A 1,230-nucleotide genomic window follows, 5' to 3' on the forward strand; every position below is an offset into this window, starting at 1 on the left:
TTTCCTTATTTACGATATCCCTATAAATTCTCCTTAATATTGCCAAGTGGCTTTTTAATAGCTTGCCACTTGGTTTAACAATAATGCTTATATATATGGTAATTTTATTCCTTTAATATATATATAGATTAACTTATTTTTTGCAGATGTTTCTTCAATATATATATATATATATATATATATATATATATATATATATATATATATATATATATATATATATATAACACATTTCAAATATGCTTTGTGCTTTATGTATTAGTCTAAATTTGGCGACTTGGTAATAGTAGATAAATGGAACTAAGGACGGGGTCGACCATGGTGTAATAGCGGGAAGCCGTCATCGAGAGGGCCGTTGTCAAAGATAAGCAGCGGAAGTAAAGAAATAACGGTAGGATATTCCTTGTGTCTTCATCTGAACCTATTTTAATAAACTCTAGATCAAATATTGTAGGATATTTACAAGATGAATAGAGTCCGGGAATGTTATATAGCAGATTTAATACTCAATGATTATTAATGACTATGGTAATATGAACATGCAATAAATGTAGATAATGACAATAAATATAACAAGAAAGGATTTACCACCCAATTATTGTATGATTGAGATGTTCCTTTCTCCTGTCAGCGACGTGGAAGGATAAGAAGTGAAGATGGATATGGAATCTTTGGATTTTGTGAACAAAAATTGGACAACGTGTATTTCCAATGCCACCCCATATCGGTGGTGATGACCTTCCCCCTACGAAGCATCCTACATAAACTCGAATTGTCGGGGAGACTGGACAAGTGGGCCATAGAATTGAGCGAGCACGATATAATATATTAGTTGTGAACAACGATAAAATTACAGGTGCTTGCCAACTTCGTCGCCGATTTTAGAGCCAAAATAATGCCCGAGGTCGAGCAGGAAGCCTCTCGTACCTCCCCCAGGCTACCCGCCCTATGGGTCCTTTACATTGGTGGTGCATCCAACATGTTAGGATCCGGACTGGGACTTGTACTCGAGGTCCCAACAGGCGAAATTATCCGCCAATCCATACGGTGCCCATATATGACTAATAATGAGGCCGAGTATGAGTCCGTAATTTTAGGACTTAAGCTAGATCTCAAATACGGGGCATGACTAGTCGTCCACAGATGAAACTCACAACTCTTCGTCAATCAAGTCACATGGACTTTCCAAATTAAGGAGCAGAGACTACAAAAGTACCAAGCAGAGATCCA

Source organism: Nicotiana sylvestris, chromosome 1 (assembly GCF_000393655.2).
Source record: "Nicotiana sylvestris chromosome 1, ASM39365v2, whole genome shotgun sequence".
Taxonomy (NCBI): Eukaryota; Viridiplantae; Streptophyta; class Magnoliopsida; order Solanales; family Solanaceae; genus Nicotiana; species Nicotiana sylvestris.